This window comes from Calliphora vicina, chromosome 1 (genome assembly GCF_958450345.1).
Source record: "Calliphora vicina chromosome 1, idCalVici1.1, whole genome shotgun sequence".
Lineage (NCBI taxonomy): Eukaryota > Metazoa > Arthropoda > Insecta > Diptera > Calliphoridae > Calliphora > Calliphora vicina.
Window position 1 is genome coordinate 108,003,758 of NC_088780.1, and position 27,237 is coordinate 108,030,994.

A 27,237-nucleotide genomic window follows, 5' to 3' on the forward strand; every position below is an offset into this window, starting at 1 on the left:
TTAATAAACACTTTATTTTAAAAATTTTTAAAATACATTAATTAATAATAACATTTTAGGAATTTTGTAAGATGTACACTATATTTAATGATGTATTAATGACGGACGATACGACGATGGATTTATAGCGAACGATTTTGGAGGAGACCGTGAAAGAACTAAAAAATGTTTGCCAAACAGAGCAGGGTTGCCATTTCAAATGAAATTATATTTAATAGGAGGATTTTATTAACAGGATATTAATTTAACGTTAGAATGCTACAGAAAGAGGGGAACTGGTACAGAATTAGACAGGGCCGTAAAAGTAACGACTTTTATAATTTTATTTTGTCGATTACAAATAAGATTTATTTTTTTTAAAGCAAACATAACATTTTTATTAGCTTCAAATTTATCCATGTAAATATATATGTAAATGTCTTTGTAAATTTGTTTGTTAGACAACCACTCCTAAACGACTGAACCGATTTTATTGAAATTTGGAACGTAGATAGATCCATACCTGGTAGCGTTAATAGGCCATCTCATTTTTCAATACTTGGACCAGAAAGTGATACACAAAGGCAAAACATGTAAAATTGGTACCTTTAGTTCTTAAACTATCAAGACCAAACGGCTGAACCGCTTTGATTGAAATTTGGAACGTAGGTAAAAAGAGGAAAACGGGAAAAATTGGTACCTTTAGTTTTTAAACATTGAACATTTCTTTAAAAAGGAAAATATAAATATAAAATTTTTAGTTTAACTCAATATAGTCACAAAACTATGTAAATTATTTAGAAAACTCCTTTTCAAAAGATTACCTTCAAGCGGTAAAATTTTATATTTTGTGTATATCCATATTTAGGAGCAGCAGAACAACGTACCTTTTGTTCGCATTTTCAAATTTTTTTTTGGTTTTTGTATTTTTAAAATATTTGAGTTTAAATCTTCTAGAAACCATCAAGTTAGCAATATTTGTTTTAATTTTTTTACAAAAGTAAATGGGTTCTAAAAAATTTGTGCTTAACAAAATGTACAACACTAGTATACAAAAAAAATCATTTCATAAAAGTGGTAAAAAGCGTTTTAAATATAAATAGGACACACGTTTTTTTGTAGTACACTTTTAAGTATGTTATTGTCCACCAATATTGATGGAACATACATATATGGCTTAAAAGGTTTTTTTCTCAGATGTGCACAATATAAAAAAATATTTAAAAATTCTTTCCATAAAAGTGGTAAAAAGCGTTTTAAAAGTGGTCGAATTCCGGCCACCAGGCGATCCTAATATATTTAATTTCAATGTGTAATATGTTTATTTATTAGATCAGGATTAAAAACATTCATTTAAAATATTATCGTTTAAAAACAAATGCATAAAAAATATACTCTTTAATATTGTTTTTAACAAAACGTTCTTTTTTTACTTTATTTTTTAACAAAAGTTTCTTTTTCCGATATTAAAATGGTTTTATATCAAAAATCCTTAATATTTAATGGGGTGACTTATGGCAGTTAGATGTATCTATTGATAAGTAAGAAACTTGTTACCATTTCCAGGTTCATGTAGTTTTTAAGGGGGCGAAATAAATGAAACTCAATTTCCCAAAAAATTGAAATGAGCAAAAAAGTGCCTTTTGTTCTGCGGCTCCTAATTTATGACTGTTTATTTGTTTGTTTGTACGTATATGTGACTAAAACACTCGACTGATCCTCTTGACATTTTTACTGCATATTCCTTTGTATTTGAAAGGACCAATAAGGTACTATTTATCTGGTGAATTATCATTGTGAAAGCCGCAAAGCTTCGCGGAATCATTGTGCACTGGTTCCCTCAAAATGATAGGGATTGTATAAATGGGCGTGGCACCACCCATGCAAAGTAAATAGTTATTTTCGAATATCTGCAGAACTATAATTGTGACAATCTTCAAACTTTATACGAATCAATTTCTTACGAATAATTTCTTATTAACCGAAAACAGGAGGTTTGATAACTCCCACACAAAGTAAATAGTTAATTCTAAACATCTTGAGATTGCAAGATTCTTCAAACGAATAGCTAGCTCTCTTATAATTTTACATAAATTGTCTGAAAATCTCACTAATCTAATAGCAAAAACAGTAAATAATTAATTTTAAACATCAGAATATTTAGATGAAAGTACTAAGGTGATCAATTCTTTGATATTTATACCCTACACCACCATAGTGGGGAGGGTATAATGCGTTTGTGCAGATGTTTGTAATACCCAAAAATATTAATCTAACACCTTAATCTACCACCTTAAAATGTACCGTTCGATTTGTAATCATATTCTGAGTCTGGCTGGCTGGTTGTCTGTCCATGTAAACTTTGTGCCCAAAGTACAGGTCGCAATATTGAAGATATTTACATATAACTTTTTCGGCCCAAGGACCAATCCTATTGAAACTGGCTGAAATCGGGACATTATTTCACCTAGCCCCCATACAAACGTCTTCCTGAAATTGGACTTTATCGGTCATAAATGTTTAATTTATATTTATACCGATAATATAAATTATTGATATTTTAAAAGAAAAATGTTTTTGCATATTTACTTGGTGTAGAGTCAAGCCCGACCATACTTTCTTACTTGTTTTTAAAATAAATCGGTTTCGGTTTTTAATAATAACCGGTTAACCGGTTTTCTCCATCGTTTCCGACGTTATCACAAAGGATTACTTTAAAATTTGGCTTTCATATAAAAAATTAGTTTAGGAGCATTTTGCTGGCCAGGTTATAAATACGGGGTTTTAAAAACATCGGCATATGATATATGTATATAAGTACGTGTGGCCACATATTACGTTATTTTAAAGTTAAGGATCAAAATACAGGAATAAATATTCTTATTTTCATGAACATACATTTAAGTTTGTCTATGCGGCATAGCCAAGTGTTACTTCTAAGTTGTTTTTTTTATAAAATGTATGTTTTTTAATTTAAAAATCTTAGCCCCTTTTTTTAGCCTTTTTATATCCATTTCTTTAAAAGTATTTAGCCCTTTTTGTTCACCAATAATTGGCAACACTGATAGTCACCTTCTATAAATAACTGTAGTAGAACAAACAGATAAAAGGAATGACATTTAGTGACGTCATTAGGAGCATTTTATTATTTATAGCCTAAAATTATGCTTAAAATTTTAAAATGGCATACATTGGCATTAGGATTTTTGTAGAAAATTAGAGAGTTAATTTATATACATATGTATGTAGAAGTATTTGAATTTTGCTTCAACATGATTATTTGCTAAATATAGGCAGGTTTAAATAATTTAACTACAAAACCATATAAAAATTTCATATTATTGAAAAATTATGGAATTTCGTATTTCTACAACATGAGATTGCATTACATCTTCAAAGTTCTACGCATACTTTAAGGCTCCCAAATAATAAGCTGTTCTTAATGACGTCGCTAAATGTATTTTAATTGATTTGTTTGCTTACAATTCTAATCAGTTTCATTAAATATCTCGTGGTGTTAACAAGTGAATTTGAGTGATCGATTAATTTTTGTCAATTATTCTTCAATTAATAAATAAATTATGGGTCTTCTGCCACGCTTGGACGAATTAAATAGCATATGGGGTATGCTTTGGTACGTATTTTTAATTTTGATCATATTTTGCGCACTGAGAGCGTCACACTGGAGAGACGTGCCTAGAGTTATTAACCCAAAATATGAGAATATTGAAATCTTAAGCAAAACTCGTAAAATGTAAAGTGCTAGTGCAAATAATTTAAAATATTTTTTTCGCGAATTACCTAAAGAGTGTTTAGATGTACGTACATACATACATATTTAAAAATGGACAACGACATGCTATTAATTTCACTGGAATATGCAGAATTTTCCAAGGTAACAATTTAAATTTCATTACATATTTTATGTGCATGCATATATTTAAAATTTAATAAACGTAAAAAAGTAATATATGTTTAATTAGTGAAAATAAATCAATTAGAAAAATTGTGTTTGTAATTACTACTCTGCAAATTCTTAAGGTGGAAACAAAATGTCTTCATTATTAGTTTCAAATTAACAGGAATTATTGTCAAACATAACATTTCCTTTAAACTCTATAATGTATAACATTAAATAGGTATTTATAACAAAAATGTATGTATTTTGTTTCCAAAGTACCTATTTTAATTTCCACTTCAAAATTCCAAGCATACATAGGTATCTATCTTTATATGTAAAACCCTAATCATAATTTCCTAATTCATAAGATGGTTACAAAATATGTTCATTATTATGTAGCTTAAAAATAATACTAATTATTGTCATAGTTTTCCTTTAACCTCTATAAAGTGTTATTTTACTTACTTTTCCATATTTTTCCCAAATTATGTATGCTAAATTTCACTTAAAAATTCTAAGCATATCTTTAGGCTCTCTATTAATATGATGCTCCTGATGACGTCACAAAATATCTCTTCTTTTATTTGTTTGTTTTATACAAAACAGTTTCATTGTAAATTTTGTGGCGTTAACAAGTGTTTTTGTGTTTCATTAAATTTTGCAAATCTTTCCTAAATTATTAAATAAATTAACATAATTTAACAAAAAAGCTCGAATTTAATAAGTTTTTATAAAGAATATTATGAAATAAAGTTTTACGAAATATAATTATAAGGCTACACGAAGTTGCCGCTGTCGCAGCAGCCTCTAATGAAAGGTAATTATTAATGCCGGTTAATAATATAAATGTACATACATACCTAAAATTAATATAATATATAGAAAATCTTATTAATTAATTTATATTGGCCAATATAAAACTAAAATAATTGTGAACAAAATAATTCTAGAAATAAATAAAATCGCATCAAATTAGCTGGTAGAATTGCAAATGTGTTGTTGTTTAGTGCTTTAAATCTTTTTTCACTCCTTTTTAGTTTATTTTTCCTTCACCATTTCTTTTTAATAGTGATACCATATATTTGCCATATTATGTTAATTTCCACTTCAAAAAATCAAAGCATATCTTTAGGCTAAGATCCTCCTAATATGTATCTCTAATTTTATTTGTTTTACAAAAGTTTTTTCTTTGTCGTTAACAAGTATGTACTTCTCGTGTTTAATTAAATTTAAATATTTCAATAATAAATATTATATTAACAAGTTTTAATTAAATAAAGGTATACGAATTCATTATTATAAATTCGACTTCTTAGATAGTCCCCTTTTACAATGCAGATATTGAAAGGCAGACATTTTTCTCATTCTCTTTTGAACTAACCTAAACCTGTGTAATACACACTCTACCTCTTCAACCCCTCTCCCTCAAACTTCGTCTGTCAACCATTCAATTTCTGCATTGTAAAAGGGGACTAATAAAGAAATTCCCAAGACGAATTTATAGAAGGTGACGTTAGAATTACAACATGTACAAAAACCACAGATGATGAACAGATACTTCACGGTGTTAAAATGTATCAAAGTGGCATCACACATTTAACCCCAACGTAAGTAAGGAATAACAAATATGTATGAAAAATGTATCGCTATCCTTTTTCTTTGATGGGGTTAAATGAAGAAAAGCTAATACACCATTTTTGTAAACGTCAGTTTGACGAATCTGTATATATATCTGTGACAGGTTCTTTGTATTTTTTTAAAAAAACATAATTGAACTGTCAAAGTGACCTGTTACTGTTTTTGCTTTTGGGTGTGTTGTAGGGTTCTATAGCTGAAACAAAAAGTCGACCTTACGACTTTTTCCGTTTTTTAAAAAGTCGACTTTTCGAACTTTCTACTTTTGGTAATTTATCAAAAGTCGACTTTTCGACAATTTTCCACTTTCCGACTATTTTCGACTTTTGTCAACTTTTTACCATTTCTTGTAAAAAATACATGGTTTCTGTTTAGCAAGAAAAATGAAATTTATCATGGCGATAATAGTTAGAAGAATGTTGTAAGAATTAGAAGAATTGTTCGAACAATCGACTTATAAAACCCTAGTGTGTTGTAATCTGTTGTTCTTCTGAGGTCACCTTCTATGCGCCTTGGAAACTCCCACCAATTAGTTCACTGCGAATTAATTCGCCTTAAATTAGTTGATAGAACAGTGCTGTCAGATTAGGAGATTTTCTACAAATAAGGAATTTTTTTTTAATGTTGGGGATACAAATTTGGCTTTTGCGATATGAGGCATTTGATGTGGATACAGATTAAATTTTGGGGATTTATAGAGGAATTTCAAAAATACATACTATATTTGTATATATGTATATTTGTTAATATAATAATAGAGAATATTAAAATAAGTTTAATTTAATATGTTTTAATTGAGTTATTTGTTCAGAAATAACATAAGACTCTGGAAACTTTATGGTGGGGTGGGGTCGATCGGTTTGATGATAAACATAGGAATTAAAATTAAATTTTCTAGTCATCTATTATATTACGATAATTTACACCAATCAAACTCCATATACAATTAAAAAAGCAAAAAAAAATGTTTCTATAACTTTTTGTTTAATATTGTTAATTTTTTATCTTATGTTGTATTATTAGCAGTTATTTATGTATATAAATAAAAATCAAATGTCGTTCGTTGGTAATTGCATCAGTAGATTTAGAAAAAAATTTTTTTTTAATGTTGGATATAGCCCAACTTAGGTTTTTACGGAATTCAAAATTGACCACGCCCACTTTTTTCGATTTATCTAAAATCGGAAAACAGCTACATCGATTTGGCTAATTTTTTGTTCAAATGATCATAGTAATCCAATTTAAGTTTTTACTGAAAGAAAAAATGTATCTAAAAACGCAGGACGCCTGGACCGATTTAACTAATTTTTTTTAATGTCGCAATACATAGTCCGCAAAAGTTTATACATAAATAAAAATTGTCCACGTCCACTAATACGCCCACTTATTAAATACAAACATCTGCAAAATACATCGGTCTGTGATCAATCATATTACAGACCACAATTCGATTACATACTTATATAAAAACTCAAAATATCTAAATTCGCAAATAACTTGGCCAATAAGCGTTTAATCAAGACAAGGAGCTCGATCTGTGATCACTCATATTTCTGACCACAATTCGAATTTTTATATAAAAACTCAAAATATTTAAATTCTGTAATAAATTGGCCAATAAGCATTTAATCAAGAAAAAGAGCTCGATCTGTAATCACTCATATTTCTGACCAAAATTCGATTTTTTATATAAAAAGTCAAAATATCTAAAATCGCTAATAACTTGACCAATAAGCGTTCAATTAAGAAAAGGAGCTCGATCTGTGATCACTCATATTTCTGACCAAAAATCGATTTTTTATATAAAAACTCAAAATATCTAAATTCGCTAATAACTTGGCCAATAAGCCTTTAATCAAGAAAAAGAACTCGATCTGTGACCACTCATATTTCTGACCAAAAATCGATTTTTTTATATAAAAACTCAAAATGTCTAAAATTGCTAATAACTTGGCCAATAAGCGTTTAATCAAGAAAAGGAGCTCGATCTGTGATAACTCATATTTCTGTGTTATATTCGGCTGTGCCAAATCTTGTATAGGTACTAAGCAACAATAATATATTTAAAGATATAGGGGTGTTATGGAGGGTCAATTATGTACCGATCCTCACAAAATTTGGTATTAATGAACCTTGACATGTATATTGTTATCGATTTATTATTTCTCAGTAAGCTAGCATATATATAAATGTAAAGATCCACTAAAAATGGGTCATGTGATTTCTTTGAATTTCATACTGATCAATAATATATGTATATCGTTACCTTAATATAGAAAAGCCCTAAGTCGTGTTTTTTTAAGCGCAGATTTTCGTTTATTTCATTAAATAGTCCGCTCATATATCATATTTAGCCAAAAAATAATAAGGTAACAATATATATTATTGATCAGTATGAAATTCAAAGAAATCACATGACTAATTTTTAGTGATCGGTGCATAATTAGTCATAGCTCCAATATAGGGACCACATTTGAAAAAAGTCTATGTTGAATCGAAACTGAAATAATCGGAACAGCCATCATAAACGAAGGCACTCTTGCGGGTTAGAGGGTTAACTTTAACCGTATATCCCCAGGAAGCTAAATATAGATGTAGAGTTCAGATTCAGATTTTCTATATTAAAAATGTTCTATAATGATACATGTAGCATCCACCCTTTTATTTTACTTTATACTATCATCAAAAGTTATTCAGAAGCTTATCTAAAATAAATTCAATTACTGTTTTGAAATAAAAAAAAAATTACTAACTACCATCGGGTTTTCGGCTCGGGATTTATTTGTGCGATGTAAAGATTTGTATCCAAGGAATTCAAGACTAATCTACGTCCAGATTTTTTAGCAGTGTTGATTTTGTCATATAATGTAAGCTGATAGTGCTTACATTATATTAAAAAAAATTTAATCCAACGAATTAAAAAAAATCACCTCTTTTGGTTGAATATTGGGACACATTTATTTTTGTCCCGTGTCAACGACTACTTTAGTTTTATTGTAAAATTTAATGATTTCAGGCTTCTGTTTTGTAGCCGAAATAGCTGTATATCGAAATGATGCATTGATTGCAGTAAAACTACTTCTTATAATATGTATTAAATATTTTGATAAACAAAATTGTACATACATAAAGGTTGCAAAAATAAAAAAAATCATATGCCCCTAAATAATATTAAATAAACCTATTTTACAGTAAATTGTTCAATGATTTCAAATATGCTACTCTTATAACAATTAGATTTTTAGTTGACTGATTTTCAGTGTTCAAAAAAGCTATTATATGCCATTTAAATTTTTTGATTATCTAATTTGGTTCAAAAGTTATGAAAAAACTCAAATGGCGTTACTGTATGTCAATACGTACATACATACGTTTGCTAACACATTGTACATAAATAAAATACAGAACTAAAAATTACTTGCGATTACGATCGAATAATCACAAATAATCAAAAAATAATAAGACTACTTTCAATAATTATCAAGAGATTTGATTATTTTCTCGTAATCGTTAGTAATCGTGAATATTTTTGGATTATGTATTTGTAGTTGTAATCAATTAGTAATCGTGCGAGTCTGAATATAATTGTAATTTAATCATTACTTCAACTTTCGAAAAAAAGGATTTTAGGATTAGTAATCATAACATAACCATAGCTGGGTTGAGAGAAACAAATAGGAAAAGAACACGATTAATTTATTAATTAAATTGATTAATCAAAAGGAGCTTTCCCATTTTGGGATCAGAATATTTATTTTTGAGAATTATTTGTCCTTTAAAGTCCATTTAAAAGAACATGCGACCCGATATTAAAATTGTGACAGGGTAAATCCACTAGGTTTTTCAATATTTGTTGGTGTTTTTCACACAAAAATTTAAAAATAATTGTTTGTCCCTATTTTTGAATCCAGGCGAAAACATATAACTTTATTAGGCTGCTTAATTAATCTTAGCATTTATTTGATATCCATGTTGGGATACCCATGTTGCACGGTGTTATCAAACATATTTTCAATAAATAAAAGTATATACAAATATAAGAATACCTATGTATATTAATTTTAGCTACCCATTGGCCTCATTCAACCGTTCTAATTATTTCTAATTTTGTACATAATTTCTGTATCATAAACCAATATAAATTTAATAGGATTAAAATTACCAACATTTAAACATGTTTAATTATAAATAATTACATTCAATAAAAGTAGAAGAAAATCTGTAAAGAAATTTTATCTCTTTCTCGCATTCGTACACGGAGACGCCTGCAACCTTTTTATCCCTACTAAATGATTGCCAAAGGAGTATAAGAAAATTTAAAATATTTATAGATATTTACTTTAACTAATTGCTACAAAATCTAATAATGCGTAAATAATGTAAACAAACAACATATTAAATAAATTATCTTCTTTTAAGCCTCCTTGTTTAGCCTCAACCTATGTTAAACAAATTTACATACAATGAAATGCTAAACAGGCAGACAGACGTACATACAGACAGACAGGCTGTCAGCCGGAGTGTATCAGTTTACATAATGGATGTCCCAAAAATAAATGCCAATAACAAATAACACCAACTACAGGGGCAACAAAATAGATAAAAAAACAAATTATTTACTAAAAACGCTCTAAACGACCCAAATGAAGAAGGGTTAAAACATATTTACGGTTTAAAATGTACAAAAATAACTGACACACGCACAAATACTTGTTGTTTTTTTTTTAATATTTTTCATAAAAAGAGAAAAACTTAAAAGGTTTAAATTGCTAAATGAATTTAAACTAATTTGAAATTTTATATTTATTTGAACGTGTGTGTGCCACACACTCGTTAGTTAGTTTTAGTTTCAAGTCCAAAATTGTCTACAGAAATTAGTATTTACTCCCATAGACATACAGTTTAACAAAATCATTTTTATAGTTATTGAGTGGTTTTATTTAAATTGTGTTTTTTATATACATTCAAATGCAGATACACACTTTCCCACACAAAGGAGTACTTAGACAAGTATACTAATATGCGGGATTCCTTTGATAAGTTATAGAAGTAGTGTCTCAGGTTTTCAATTTTATTTTAAAGAGGCCAAATTATTAAAGTTTTAAGTTAATAGGGTTGTTGGAGAAAATTAAATGTTCCTTTAATTACACTGTAAGAAAATATAAATATATATTTAATGGGATCTCAGTGAGTCCAGAGAAATAAACAGTTTAAATAGTTCCAGAAGAATATTACAAATTCGCTGTTTTAAACCCCTCAACTATTTAAAACAAGTAGGAAAGTATGGTCGGTCAAGCCCGACCATATAATACCCTACACTAAGTAAAAGAGCAAAAAAATTTTTCTTTTAAAATTTCAATAATTTATATTTTTGAGTGATTTTCGGAAGAGGGCCTTATATGGGGGCTATGATCAATTATGGACCGATCACTATGAAATTAGGTCGTGTGGTTTATGTCTCTATGAAAGTTTACTATGTTGAATTTTGTGAGTATACCAACATTTTTAAGCGATTTACGCACGTTAAAGTGATTTTCGGAAGCGGGTCTATATGGCAGCTATGACTAATTATGGACCGATCGTAACAAAGTTTGGTGACATGAATTTTGTATATATACAACTTCTTTGGAGCACAATTTGTGGAGATACATTTATAAATTAAACATTTATGACCGATAAAGTCCAATTTCGGAAGGACATTTGTATGGGGGCTAGGTGAAATAATGGACCGATTTCAGCCAGTTTCAATGGGCTTGGTCCTTTGGTCGAAAATATAATATGTACCAAATTTTATCGCACAAGGTTTACATGGACACTCAGCCAGCCAGACGGACGGACATAGTTTAATCGACTCAGAAAGTTTAATCGACTGCACAAACGCATTATACCCTCCCCACTATGGTGGTGTAGGGTATAATTAGAGAATGTTTTTATTACGAAGCATGTTAATTTTTTCTCATACGGGCAATTCCACGAGAAAAACAAAAACCCTTGAAACTTTTTTTCGAGATGATTTGGATAAGAGAAAACACTAAAATATTACTATGTGTAAGTATTTAGAGCTTATTACAACATTTTAAGGGCAAAAATAATAGCATGAAATGAATTTGACTCTGATTATTTTTTTGGTATTATCAAATTGTTTTTTGAAACCGATTGTGCATTAAAAATTATTACAATTGATGTTTTTTGCATCCTTAAAAATAGTTCCAAAAACCCACAATAGGGAGCGCAATTTTCATAAACAAAATAAAATAAAGTATTTTAGATTTTTTTAATATACTCGATGAAAGGACAATTTAAGCTTATCAAAGTGGTACCAATATTTCCTTTCTATCACAACCCGTTAAAAAGTTATGTGATAGAATAGAAAGGAAATATTGGTGCCGTTTTGCTAAGCTTAAAATGGCTTTTCATCGTGCGCCCCCTGTTGTGGTTTTTTGGAAATATTTTTAAGGATTAAAAAATTGTATTAATTTTTGATTCAGAATCGACTGGTGAAATCAGATTTGCAATATATTCAACCGTTTTTGCTCTACAGAAAAATGTTCTCAACATGCGCGTGAAAATTTTCCAAAAAAAGGACGCCATTATTTTTATTTACGCAAAAACCTTCAGAAAAATTATGATATTAACTCTAATGTATATATTTTCTATTTTTTTTTCTAGTTAGCAGAATATATGTATACTAGGATCGCCTGGTGGTCAAAATTCGATTTATAGAGCCCTTTGTAACAAATATTTGCCTTCTTTTGCCGCAATTGCATATTGCTTTCTATGCCAAGAACTTTTTGGGAAAATTTTCTGCTTCTGGGTCCAAACATTTCTTCAACATTCCCTCGAGCATCTACAACATAAAAAAAATTACCAAGAAACTGCGAAAAAATTTCTATATGTTCATTTCGTCATCCATTATGCAGCAGGTATATTTTTTGTATAAAATTTGACTTCAATTTCCGTGCTCTGTCTTTGGCCTCTAAATTTTTAGCAGAGTTCCTGTCAGGAACTTTTTGAGCCTTGTATGCTTTTAAACCTACATTGGCCAAATAGTTCGTACCAAATAGTCCGAGTACTGACTTAAACGGGCTGCTTTCCTACCGGAGATTTTGGGAGCTCTTTTGAAAATGCTTTCTATTTTTTTGGCTTTAGAAACATCATGTGGAAGCATCATTCCTTCTACCTCAACAAGGTTTTATATCAACGGGCAAGATCTCCCGGTACTGTTTAATAAAATTGGAAACAATTTGATAGCAGACCTTTAAATGTTTGGCCAACCAAGTTGGGTTTTGTTGAAAATATTAAATAATTTTAGTACGCACTTTTTTCTGGTCACTGATTTTAATCAGATTAAGAACAAATTAATATAATTGACATTAAACATAATAACTGACTTAAAAGTAATTTTATTGCGGAATTTCGGTTTTTTCTCTTTGTTCAATAAACTAAACCGTTTTTTAGTTACGCGAACATATATGTTATGCAACCTCCTCCATTTTCAAAATAACGGTATATCTCGGAAATACGAGCTAATCTAAAAAACGCTTAGCATAGTTTAAACCGCTGGGTGCCTCTCTTGACAGAAGAAAAGTGTTAATTTCATGCACAGTGTAATTGTTCTCATACATATGTATATCTTTATCGTTTTCGGTTTCTTAAAGTGTAGCCATTATTGTTGAAACTTTCTTAACATGAACTCAAGTGTTAATCCATGATGAGAAAATTAAAATAATTTACTGAATGAGCGAAATAATGTATGTGCCTGAAAAGACTTGTTACTACAAAAAGGGTTTAAAAACCGACAGACAGTGATCCAGCATTTACTTAGCAATTTAATTTGCAAAATAGAAAAAAAAACAAAAAGAAAAAAAACATAAACACAGTTTTTAAGCAATTGGAAACTTTTTGCAAAGAGTTTGAATATTTATTTAAGTTGTTGAAAGGTTTCTTAAGTTGTAGCGTAGCGTCTAATGGAATTGAGTGTTTTCTTGAATTTAGCTTTTTTTCGTGTTCATTTCATTAAATGAATAGAGGGTAAACTAATTGGCATTTGGATTGTAAACATAAATTTTAACGTATGGAAATTTGTAATGTAAATTTTAAGTGAATAATTGGATTAAAGGAATTTGAAACATTTATCAATGAATTGGTCCGGCATGTCCGACTAATTTTAATTTGTTTGTAATTTCAATGTCAAAGTGATTTGCTATGCTATTGAGTATCGAGTACTAATTACACAATTTTCTAACATTAATGTACAGTACCTATTACTTTAAACACTAAAGTATATCTATACCCTACTCCACCATAGTGGGGAGGGTATAATGCGTTTGTGCAGATGTTTGATGACTTTCTGAGTCGATTAAACGATGCACAGTGGTTTAGAAACTTTTTTTTTGAAATAATTCAGTATCTTGGGAACTATTGGAGATATTATTACGAAATTTCACATGGTTTGAGCTGAGGAGCCTTCGAGCTGATTTACGTTTGTTCAGCTTCCTAGCGCTAATGGGGCCCTCAAAGTTGGTCACCTCGTGTCTCAAATTTTTTAAAAAAAATCGCCAAAAATCCATTTATGATCCGAATGAGCTGAAATTTTGAATATAAATAGTCCTTGAGAAGATCAATTGGAGGTTATCTCTATTAGTTTAAGAAATATTCAGGTTTATTGATTTATTTTTTTTAATTTTGCTCGATCTTTTTATGGTTTTTTAGATATGGCGGACCTACGGAGGGTCAAAATTTATTTTTAAAATATCACCTATATTGGCGATAAAATTCTAAATACAATAAAAAAACTTGCTAACAGTTATCTCTTTCCTATAAAAAGTTATACGCATCCAAATTTGGAACTTTTAAAAAGGGCTTTATTTTTTACGTTTTTTCCCAAAAACCCATATATTTTTTCTGTTGTAGAAAAAAAGTTTTTGTTAAACAATTGTCCGTACCCCATGCAGCTGAAAATATATTTCATTAAAATTCGAAAAATACTTACCCGAGTTGAATAAAGTAAATGTTTTATAAAAGTCCAACAAGTGATTATAAAAATTGCCAATTAATAGTAAAATAAAAAAGGTTCAAATTTATTCTTAACAAAAAAATTTAAACTAGTTCAAAATATTAACTCAAAAAATTGTCCGTACCCTATAAATAAATTTGTCTCTTAAGAGCTAGTTTCTGGGATAGAGATAATCTACATTCTTCGCTTAAACCTAAATTAAACTAAAAATTGTGTTTCTCATTTATTGTTTATATGCTATATAATCTAGGTTTAACTGAGCATCATTGGTGAGTTAAACCTAAGTATAAAATGCCAAAGCACAAACAGATGGAAAATAAAATAAACAATTCAGCACAGCAGCTCTTTGTTTTTATTTGCTTTATTAACATCAATATAATTTTTAATATACATTTTATATACTTTTATGTCGCTTTTTCTTTTAGAAAGTTAAAATTTACAAAAAAAGTTATGTAACGCGGTTGCTTTTTCTTATAAAATGTATAGTATTGCCATATTTATATGAAAAAATTTGAAGAATAAACATGTGATTTGACTGAAAAGTATGGCAATGCTAACAAAATTAATCCACTAGTAAGAAACACAATCATTGGTTAAATTCCGGCAAAATATATTTCCGGATTAATATAACAGCGTGTTAAGCTGAGTTTAACTGACAAGTAAGAAACTAGCTCTAAGTGATTTTTTTTATCGATAAAGCCAGTATTCTACCAATCTTGAACGATGACATCTTTCAGCATTTCCTTATTAGTTATTTTATGCTGTCGATTTTTTTTTTCCAAAATAACTCATAGATGTTCTATGGGGTTTAAATCTGGGCTCTGAGGATGGTGATGCACCATTTCCTTAACGTTGTAGAGGAGTTTTTCTCGTCCAACCATAGAAGTGTGCTTTGGGTCGTTGTCGTGCAAGAAGTGATAGTCGTCTTGTATGCCCAAATTAGTGGCGCTAGCTTTCAAATTTTCTTTTAAAATATTCAAATAACTAAATTTGTCCATCGTCCTTTACCCAAACATGAGATTTCCCACACCTCCAGCTGCCATTGCACCCCACATCTTCACCGTTCCACCACCGAATATAAAACAACATTCAGATTATACCAAAAAATATATAAAGAAATCAAACGACTTTTGGAAAACAGTTATTTTTACTGATGAAAGTAAATTTAATATTTTTGGGTCGGATGGAAGACAACAGTGAAACATGGTGGTGCACAGAGGGATGGCTTCATACATTTTTTGGCAAAAATTATAAGGAGTGGTCGTAGAGCGCTGAAATTTGGCACCGAGAATTATATAGACCAAATTAAGAAAAAAATAAAATTTTATCAAAATCGACCACGCCCAACAAACCAGCCCATACAGTTCAAATGGATTTTTTCGCATAAAATGTTTCCTATTCAAGTAATGCCGAGTTTCAATAAAAATTTTAAGTTTTCTTCCTGTTCCGAAAACTTCCGAAACTATTTTTTCTTTTAATCGAAACAAGACACTCCCAACTTTCATTTTATTAAAGAGACAGCCTGGGGAAAAGTGGGGCTACATTTTTTTCCATCGAAAATCAAAAATAAAATAATTTTTAGAGACTTATAGATTTGGGCATATCTTCTCAACTGTTTCTGATATCCCCATAATTTTTTTATTTATGGAGAAATGTTATATTTTTCAAATATGTAAAAGGTAAATGGTATTATTAGGAAAATTATACATACATATATGAACCACTAAATTGCGTGAAAATATAATTAAATTTTAGCTTAACACCCTTGCATGGACTTTACTTAAATTTTTTAAAAATAAAATTAAATTTTTCTTAAAACTATAAGTGTACATTTCATCTTTAAACATTTCTCTACAAAACTGCACCATTTGATTTTTGAAATTGAGTGTTTGAAAAATTTACTTTTTGACACCAAAATCCCTCTGTGTGGTGGCTCGGTAATAGTGTGGTTTGCAATGGCAGCTGAGGTACGGACAATTGTTTGAGACAGTGTATGTGTGTATCTTCACAAATTTCGCTCCAAATAAGTTTAATATATACAAAATTCATTTCACCAAATTTTGCTACGATCGGTCCATAATTAGTCATAGCTCCCATATAGACCCGCTTCCGAAAATCACTTTAACGTGCATAAATCTCTTAAAAATTTTGATATACACACAAAATTCAACATAAATAACTTCCATATAGACATAAATCACACGTCCTAATTTCATGGTGATCGGTCCATAATTGGAGATAGCATCCATATAAGGCTCACTTCCGAAAAGCATTCACGAATATAAATTATTGATATTTTAAAAGAAAAATTTTGTTGCTCATTTACTTAGTGTAGAGTATTATATGATCGGACTTAACCGGCCATACTTTCTTACTTGTTTTCTTAAGTATATGTTTGGTATTACAATTGAATGGTACAGGAGCATAATGTCCTTAATAAGATAATTAAAAAGCAGCCTAAGGTACACAACGTGACATTTTCAAAATTGTTTCTCTTGTCGACTCTTTTTACAACTCTCTCCCCTTTACTTTATAAACAAATAATGTTTTCAAAGTGTTTTGTGACATTTGTGTGGTAAAAAAAATTAGCCTTTTGTTTTTCTTTAAATCTCCAGGAATTTGTTTAACTTGGGATTTAAAAACTTCAACATCATTTATATTTTTTTTAATCTTAAATGTATAAACATCATTTTAAAAAATCATCTATCAATATGTTTTCTTTTTTTTACGATTTTTTTCCCATTTAAAATATTTCATGATAAAAACGTCTATAGTTGTGTACTAGTACTCGTATGCGAGAGTAAGTAGTAAGTACGTATGTATTATATCCTGTGTGAAAAGCAAAACAGTTGCAAAAAAAACATTTAAAAAATAGCATGGCATATCCTTGCATCCTTGTATGTACTATATACTTAAATATGGCGTTGGCAAAATGTTAGCAAGAAAAAAAAAGCAACGAAACTTAAAATGAAGATGATAAAACTGCTGCCATTTGATGCAGTAGCTCTAGTTTTTCCTATTTCTATTTTTTTATATTTGGTTTGGTATTCGGCAAGAGTATCACTCAATGGCAGAATAACATTATTGCATGATTTATTGGTGTCGATATGCTTAGTTTAGCAATGAATGTATGAACAAACCAGTCAACATCATCACATAAGCAGCTCCAAATGCAACCGATAAAAAAAGCAGGAAAAAGAAAACCAAATCAACAAACTGCATAATCATAGCAGGGTGTTGCAACTTATTACTCTGATTATACTTAAATAAAGGGTGTAAAATTTGGTTCTATGTGGCATTTTTAAAAGTGCTAGGAATTGTTTTAAATATAAACCGATACTGGTTGGATGATTGGGAAATCCTAATCAATCGTTGAAGTTAATGAACGAATAATTTTGAATGGCAAGACTATTTTTAAGTAATAACAATGTGCATGAAATTGACACTTTTCTTTTCTGTCAAGCGGGGCACCCGACGGTTTAACCTAATTCGAGTACGCTGAATCCAGTGGTGCTAACTGTTTTTTAGGTTAGCTCTAAAAATACATATATTCACGTAACTCAAAAACAGTTTAGCTTATTAAATAAACTAAAAAACGAAATTCCACAATTAAATTATCTTTAAGAAAGATATAAACTTTTTTTAAACTGCGCAGTCGTTTTAGAAATATACCTTTTTTTTGTCAAAAAAAAAATATTTTTTTTTAGCTAAATTTAGAAATTTTTGTTTTTTAAAATGGCATAAGAACGCCTTTATTTATTTTCTACGAGCATTGAAAACAAAGTTATAAACAAAACAAATGATTAAAATCTGTCCACATTGATTATATAAACAAATATCCATATTTTTTCAAAAAGTCTTCTACAAATTTTGTAATTCTTAAAAATTGTATACATTTTTGAAAAAAGGACATAATTTCACACACGTTGATATATAATACATAAGTATATCTTATCTTTTCCACTAGTCAAATTTATGGATTCAAAATCAATAAAAAACAGTAAATTTATAAAATCAATAAAAAACAGTTTTGTAATACATATATATTTTTGTGCACTGCATTGCCGACTCTTACAGTACTAAACATCGGAGAACACTGCAAGATGTAGCTAATTACTGCGAGTTATGTATTTCGTTAAAATATTAGGGGATATTTGTTTTATCTTTTGTGAATAAAATCAAAAATTGTGGACAGATCATTTTGGGCTTTCGAAATTTTACTCGGGTTTTTAGTTTATACAATAGTCTAAACCGTTTTTCAGCGAATATATGTTGTGCAACCTCCTCCATTGTCGAAATAACGGTAACAAAAGCTAACCTAAAAAACATTTAGCTCCACTGGATTCAACGTACCCGAATTAGGTTAATCCGCCGGGTGCCCCGCTTGACAGTTTTTTTTTTTAAATCAATTTTTTGAAGAACATTTGGCAGATAAAGGTTTTTTTTTTAAAACACCAGAAAAGCTTTTTTCCTTAAAATAACTTATTTTACACAAAAACAGCTTTTTTACAAACAACGCTTAGCATATTAGAATGGATAATTTCGTTAACCCTTTTGTCATCTAAAAATGTGATATTTTCGTAAAAAACAAAAAATACTTTTTTCATATACAAAACTTTAAACTGAAAAATATTTTTTCCAAAAAAATATTTTTGAATAATAAAAAACTAAATGCTCTCTCCATTATTTTTAGTTAACATTTTTGGTAAAATTTGCAATTAATAGGACTATAGGTACATGTTAAAAAATACCTGTTGCGCAAATCGGAGTATTGTGATAATAAGTGATTACGAAAATCAGACCTCACTGTACATTCAAAAAGGTGATAAAAGCTGCAGTACAATTTAAGATTCGAATTCAATATTAAACAAACTAAATATTTTTACATAAAAAAGCTTTCTGAACAAAAAATTTGTTCATATAAGAAAGCTTTTTGTACTTTTTTTAAAGAACACACATTTTTTTCTTTAACAGCTTTTATTATACAAAAAGCTTTTGTCACATAACAAGATTTTCTATTAATAAAAAAATATAAAATTTTTTTTGGATAAACAACTTTTTGCACAATCAACATATTTCATATAAAAAGCTTTTTGCACAAAAACTTGTTTCATATAAAAAAGCTTTTTGCACCAAAACTTTTTACATATAAAAGAGCTTTTTTGCAAAAAAACTTGATTCAAATAAAAAAGCTTTTCGCACGAAAACTTTTTTTATATCACTTTTCTAAAATGCGTTTTATTAAAATATTTTTTTTAATTCTGCTTGCCTAAAATGTATAACTTAAGGCTTTTTATTTGCTTATGATTATTTTGAAATGATTTAAAAAATGTGAAACACCTTTCTATAAAACTTAAAATTCTAATTCAATATTACAAAAAAATAATTTTAGAACCTACTTTCATAATCTGAATTTTCTAAATAACAAAATCAAATATACAATATTTTTGTATGCTACTACTTCCTGTTATTTCTATGTATTATTATTTCTACAATTCAAAAAAAAATAAGAAGTAACCAACCAAAATACTATTTTAAAATCAAGTTGAGTGGCGGAAGCAAATGAGTGTGCATTTAAAAATAGTATACAATAACCATTTTACCACATAAACACATACATATGCTTAGCCTGCTTCCAAACTCATCCATATATTAAAAAAATACGTAAATTTTTTTCTAATCCCTTCAACCCTTCATCCATTGCAACTTACAGATGCATTTAAAAAGCAACACCATTTTGTATGTTGCAAGTATCGCTTAGTTTACATTAGCCTTATTACGGTCACAGTGTGCATATTTTCTCTGCAAACAAATAAGCAAAAAAGAAATTATAATATACTCATAGCATTCAAATGTAGATACGTTTTAAAATTGAGATAAATTTGTAAAATGCTGCATTTTGTTTTGGCTGGCAACGAGTGTGAGATAAAATCGTAGTCACTGTGGAAAAATGCTAAAAAGAAAACTATAATAAGAAGAATACGTTTAAACGGCTGCTAGCATGAGATACGAGTATGTTTATTTGTGCAGAAACAGCAGGAGCAGGAAAAGACACACAGGATTTTAATAGTAAAATCATTTGAACATAAAGAAACATGATACTAACGACTTGAGGATAATCGTTAAACTGCTTCATGGGTGTTTTTCGTCATACTGTAACACCAAAGATTAAACATTATTTTTTACGACAGCATGCCAGTGGTAAATGTCATAGGAAAAATAATATGGTTGGAAAATTATTAGAAGGAAAAATCTCTTAGACAATCCATGTATGCATATTAGAGTGCTACAAAAATATGAGAATTTAGTCATACACAACAACCCCAACTCAATTGTTTTTTAAAATACATAATCACGTTGAGAAAATTATCACGATTATTGAGATTTGTGTTTTACATATTTGCTTGATAATAGAATTAAAAAAAAATCATAATAAAAACTGAAGTATGTTTCTAACGAGATGTAAAAACCAAAAATAAGTTGAGAAATATGTAAGATATTAAACGTTTAATTGAACATTCTTAATGAAACATATTTATTTAAATGAAAATTAACATGATTTTTTAAATGAAATCTAGAGCAAAGCTAGCCTTTTTGAAATGATAAGCCCCGATCTTCATAGTTTGCGAACTACATTAATAGGGTATCTACAGCCATGGTTAATGTTTTTGTTGTTTGAACTTTTTATCTTTCGAAGTTGTTTCTTCGTCAGAGCAAAAATATATGTTTGAAACTCCATGTTCACTTTTTTGGTATAACTACCTTCGATTAAAGGTCTTTCGTAGTAATATTTTAAACATAGTGTTCATATTATGGAATAAATAGCCTTTTTGTGGCATTCAGTTCTTTTTACAATATTCCAACATATTATTTTGACCTAAACTCAATCAGTTTGGAGATTATCCACTCTTGTTTTCCCTTCGATTAATTACACAGGTCAACATCAAATAAAAGGCGATATTAGGGATGCCAAACGGGACTGGGTTTTACAAATCCCGGGATTCGGGATTTTAGAAATGTAAATCCCGGGATCCCGGGATTTTTCGGGACCCCGGGATTTTTCGGGATCCCGGGATTTTTCGGGACTTCGGGATTTTAGTTAAACGTCAAAAACATCAAATTTAACAATAAAAACTATTGATTTCATTAATATATTTAAGTAAAAATATAACAAATCAAAAACTAATGCATTAAATTAAAATAAATGGTCCATGATTTCCCCTAGCTCCATACAATTGTCCCCCGGAGTACTGTTTGAGCAGTCATAAATATCTTGATTATGCGGCAATCCTTACAAAATTTTGCACAAAATAAGTTGTAAGTACTCTGAAATTATACTGTAAAGTACTGCCGAAATCGGACTACATTTTCCCCTTCAGAAAATAACTTGAACATAAATTTCGTAAAAGTGTAAATTATGTAAAAGCCTGTCAATGGAAAGGAGACGAAAAATCCCGGGATTTTCGGGATCGGGATTTCGGGATTGGCATCCCTAGGCGATATAGATTGCTGTGGTCGTTTGGAAAAACTAGTTAACTCCACTTTTTCCGAAAATTGAGATAACACCAAAAATAGAAAGTACGTTTCATTTACTATCACTCTATCAGATCGAAATTTTGATATAGTTTATCATTTAAAAGTTATTTTTTTATAAAAACTTGCTAACTCCATGCTTTTTTTGAAATAACAAGGTAACTCCATGATAAGAGACCTTGTGAATTGACCAATTTATAAGAAATTGTTAATAAATGTTATGAATTCAACGATATCAAATCATATTGAAGTTTTTTTCCGTTAATTATTTAATTATGCATAAACGATAAAATTTATAATCGGAAAGTTTTTGTAATATCCTCATAACTATCAAAAATATAATTGGATGTTGTTTTGAAAAGTCGTATAAAAATTTAGGCGGGATGAGCGGGTATGTTTAGTATGCCAGATGAAAGCAAGTTTGATATCAGACAACGCTCTTTATTTAAATTTTTACCATTTATTGTTATCAAATTATATAAAAATTATGTCAACAAGGAATCCAAATACTTTTTATTATACTTATTTTTAAGAGTATTGGTACCATTTGGGAACATTTTAGATATAAATATCCTTTCGGGATGGAGTTTTACTTTGAGAACCAAAATATATATGGTCGAAATTTTTGCATATTCTAAAAGATGTGGAATAAATAAAAATAATTTTTTTTTTTTAAATTTTAAAATTTTTTTTTATAGCGAAAAAACTTTTGCTGGAAAATAAAAATCGGATTAAAAAATATTTTTCCGATTTTGACTCATTGTAGGTCCAATTTAATATGGTCTTATATTGCAAAGGTCTTTGAAATATCTATCATTTGATATCCATATTGTCTATATTAATGATTTAGTAATTCAGATATACAATGGTTGACAAAACAATGAAAACTTTTCCAAATATTTCATTAGTGGCCTAAAATCTGAAATAATTTTTTAAAAAAATTTAACATTTTTGTAGTGTTTTATTTGTATACTTTTATTAACTTAATTTAACAAAAAACAACGGACATAATTAAATTCTAAAAATTGACAAAACAATGGGTCCTTATTTTACGATCTACAATTTCTCATAGATTTTCTATGGGATTAAGATCTGGCGATTGGGCAGGCCACTTCAAAACACGTACCTCGTTGGATTGTAACCACTCGGTTACAACCCTAGAGGTGTGTTTCGGGTCGTTGTCGTATTGGAATCTCCAAACTAGTGGCATATTTTCTTCAGCGTATGGATACATAACATCGTTTAATATTGTTCTGTATCCTATACCTGTCATGGTATCTTTTATAATATGAATTGGGCCCATACCTTGCCCATACCATAATATTGCCAACGCCAAACTTTACAGTCTTATTTGTGTACTTTGGATCTAATATTTTTCCCTTTGGTCGTCTTACAAATGTTCTCCCATCACTGCCTCTTAAATTGTATTTGGATTCGTCGGAAAAGAGGACAGTATTCCATTTCTGTATCGACCAGTTTAAATGATCCCTGGCAAATTGTAGACGAGCAGGACAGTTCTTTTTAGAAAGGAGTGGTTTTTTCACAGGACAATAGCAACCAAGACCAGCCTCATTTGCCCTGCGACTAACTGTTCGGGTACTTATTTCTAATTATTAACAACCTCTCGAGGAGTTATTTTTCGGAATTTCTTGAACTCTCTCGCTATTAAATTATCTTGTCTAGGAGTAGTCTTACGAGGTCTTCCACCTAAATGTTGAGTTTTTACAGAACCGGTCTCAAGAAATTTCTTTATAATTTTTGAAACTGCTGATTTATTTATTGAATATTTGTCACAGATACTTTTTTGTTTTAAACCAGCTTTAAAATTGTTAATTATTTTATTTTTTAAGTCCTCACAAATCTAAACGGTAGCCATTTTCGTTAACTTTGAAAAAAGCAATTATGCGAAAAACTTAGAAAAAGAAATTGTGAAAAATTACCAGAATTTAAAAATAAAATAAAATAACTGTAAACAGGATGCTTTTTACATCGTTCTTTTAAATATTATTTTCGTTTTACACTTCTTTCTTGCAGAAGTTTAAAAGTTTCGATTGTTTTGTCAGTAGCGAAATAGTGAATATTTTTAATTTTGTTCCCTTTTTTCAGAATATAATTATGTTGTTTGTTTTCTGCATTACTTGAAATGCATATTTGACATATATTCACTTATCAAAATATTTTCCATCGATTCCGAAGTTATCACAAAGGATTACTTTAAAAATTGGCTTTAATATAAAAAAATTTGCCTAGGAGCATTTTGCATACCTGGTTATAAATACGATGTTTTAAAACGTTATTTTAAAGTTAAGGATCAACATACACGAATACATATTCTTATTTTCTTGCATTTGAACGTGTGTTATATTCATACATTTCTGTTTGTCTATTCGGCATAGCCAAATGTAACATTTTAAGTTGTTTTTATGTAAAATGTATGTTTTTTAATATAAAAATTTTAGCCATTTCTTTCAAAGTACTTTGCTCTTTTTGTTCAGCAAGAATAGGCAACACTGGTCGTCACCTTCTATAAATTCGGCTTGTAAATAACTGTAGCAAAACAAATAAATAAAAGGAATTACATTTAGTGACGTCATTAGGAGCTTCTTATTATTTAGAGCCTTAAAGTATGCTTAAAATTTTTGAAATGACATACATTGGCATTAGGATTTTTATGTGGCCTCAACATGATTGTTTGCTAAATATGTATAGGCTTAAATAATTAAACTCCAAAATCATAGCAATTTCATATTCTTCAAAATTCTAAGCATACTTTAAGGCTCGCAACTAATAAGATGCTCTTGATGACGTTACTAAATGTCTTTCATGTTATTGGCTTTCTTGCAATACTAGTCAGTTTCATCAAAAATCTCGTGGTGTTAACAAGTGAATTTTAGTGATCGATTTTTGTCAATTGTTCTTCAATTAACAAATTAATTATGTCAAATATTCTGCCATCGTTGAATTCATTAAATAGCTTCTGCCCTATGGCTTGCTTAATATCTGTATTTGTTGCCTATTTCCTACTTTCGAGAATGGTGCACAAGCATTGTCAGCCAAAAGTTAATATGAACAAAAAAGAGGAAAAGAAATTATAAGCAAAATTCCAAAAATGTAAAGCGCTAGTGCAAATAATTTTCAATATTTACTTTTGCGCGAATTTCCTAAAGAGGGTTTATATGTATTTTAAAATGAACGATGGCATATGCAGTTAATTTCACTGGAATATGCAGAATTTTGCAAGGTAATGATTTCAAATTTTATTACATATTTTTTTATATTTAATAAGCGTAAAAAAGTTTACTTAGAAGAATTGTGTTCGTAATTACTGTTCTGGTAATTCTTAAGGTGGAAACAAAATGTCTTACAGTAATGTATAAGTGTAAATAATTTTATTAACTGTAAATAGGTATGTACAGCAAAAATGTTTTGTTTTTTTGTTCTTCATAATTTCAATTTAATATTTTTTTACATATTTAATTACATATTTTTTCAAAATTATGTTAATTTCCACTTCAAAATTCTAAGCATATATATCTTTATATGTAATGCCCTAATCATAATTTCCTAATTCATAAGATGGATACAAAATATCTTCATTATTAGCTTCAAATTAATACTAATTATTGTCATAGTTTTCCTTTAACCTCTATTATGTGTTATTTTACTTAAGTATAATTTTTTTTGTCTCTATATTATTAACTGTAAATATGTAAGCAATTTTTTTTTGTCCTTCACAATTTCTCTTTAATAGTGATTCCATATTTTTCCCAAATTATGTTAAATTCCACTTAAAAATTCTAAGCATATCTTTAGGCTCTCTATTAATATGATGCTCCTAATGACGTCACCAAATATCTCTACTATTATTTGTTTCTTTTACAAAACAGTTTCATTGTAAATTTTGTGTTGTTAACAAGTGTTTTTGTGTTTCATTAAATTTTGCAAATCTTTCCTAAATTATTAAGTAAATTAACATAATTTAACAAAAAAGCTCGAATATAATAAGTTTTTATAAAGAATATTATGAAATAAAGTTTTACGAAATATAATTATAAGGCTACACGAAGTTACCGCTGTCGCAGCAGCCTCTAATGAAAGGTAATTATTAATGCCGGTTAATAATATAAATGTACATACATATGTACATAACATTAATAAAGAAAATGTTATTAATTAATTAATATTGCCCAATATAAAACTAAAATAATAGTGAACAAAATAATTCTAGAAATAAATAAAATCGCATCAAATTAGCTGGTAGAATTGCAAATGTGTTGTTGTTTAGAGCTTTTACTTTTTTGTCACTGCTTTTTTAGTTTATTTTTCCTTCACCATTTCTTTTTAATAGTGATACCATATTTTTTTCACTAAAAAATTCAAAGCATATCTTTAGGCATAGATCCTCCTAATATCTCTACATTTATTTGGTTGTTTTACAAAACTGTTTCTTTGTCGTTAACAAGTACTTCTCGTTTTTAATTAAATTTAAATAATTCAGTAATAAATATTATATTAACAAGTTTTAATTATTAACACAGGTCAACAGCAAAAAAGGCTTGACTAGCCAATATATAGATTTGATGCATAATTTCTACCTAAGTACATACAAAAATGGAAAATTTTTCATTTTTATGGATCGATTTTTTTTACAAAAAATGTTTAAGTAAAATTACAAATTTTGTTAGTTTTTTTTTCTATAATTGCGAATTTATGATAAATGTTTCTCCACATAATTAATTATAACTCCAAAAGCGTTAGTCCGATATTATTAAAATAAACTTAGAAAAGTTTAGATTTACTTAACCTTTAATCAGTTTATATATTGTGTTTTAATCGGCTCAGTAGTTTCGGTGTTATAATAACAAATTGAAGCAAAAAATATATTTTTTTACGTGAAAATAGCAAATTTTTTGGTTTTAAAAAACTCATGAAAAATCGAAAACGTCTGAAATTGTTACAAAAATTGGAACAAAACGAGATATCGACAATAAAAATCGATTGATTCTTTTCGAATTTATTCACAGTTTTCAGAAAATGAAAAACAAAACTAATGTAAAATTTCCACTCAAAGTACACGCTTGTAAGCACATACAATTTTTTGAACATTAGCGAATTCATTTAATATATATATATATATATATATATATACATATATATTAGAGTGACAGCCGAT

At 28.8% G+C, this 27,237-nt stretch overlaps 1 long non-coding RNA gene across 1 annotated transcript in view; it reads left to right on the top strand.

Moving 5' to 3' along the window:
- The first annotated feature begins 3,552 nt into the window (after nucleotides 1-3,552).
- LOC135963550 (uncharacterized) overlaps nucleotides 3,553-27,237 on the top strand; it is a 319,480-nt gene continuing 295,795 nt past the window's right edge. Inside the window, exon 1 of the long non-coding RNA XR_010576851.1 lies at nucleotides 3,553-3,874. This is a non-coding gene — a long non-coding RNA (uncharacterized LOC135963550). The remainder of the gene's footprint in view (nucleotides 3,875-27,237) is intronic.